Raw genomic sequence first — 446 nt, 5'->3', positions numbered from 1 at the left:
GTGTGCAGGTCAGGGAGCGGTGTGGGTGCTGGAGTGCGCTGCAGAGCAGATTTCCACTCGATCATAGAAAAACAAATAAAAATGTAACTTTAAATATGCTCGTTTACGTTAGGATTTAAAAATGCGAAAGTTCCGAGCGGCGTCAGGCGCTTCGTTTAATTAACACACCGTTGATGATATTTTAATTTTGAAGATAACCATATTTTAAATACTCAAATAGCACTGTATTAAAAAACACTTCATTTCCAGACCGTTTCCCAACAAATAAAAGAAGGTGCGTATTTATAATAAGTATATTTGTTATGATATTAAGAGTAAACGAATGTGCTGCAGTTTGGTGTATCATGTATTTATTTATAAAATGTTGTAGTGTAATTAATTTATTTATTTTTTAATATTGTATTGTTTTCACAAAATAACATCCATACATTATCAGTTCATCTGCT

The sequence above is a fragment of the Acipenser ruthenus genome, chromosome 51, assembly GCF_902713425.1.
Source record: "Acipenser ruthenus chromosome 51, fAciRut3.2 maternal haplotype, whole genome shotgun sequence".
NCBI classification, from domain to species: domain Eukaryota; kingdom Metazoa; phylum Chordata; class Actinopteri; order Acipenseriformes; family Acipenseridae; genus Acipenser; species Acipenser ruthenus.
The sequence above is the reverse complement of the archived record's forward strand: the minus strand, read 5'-3'. Positions refer to the sequence as shown.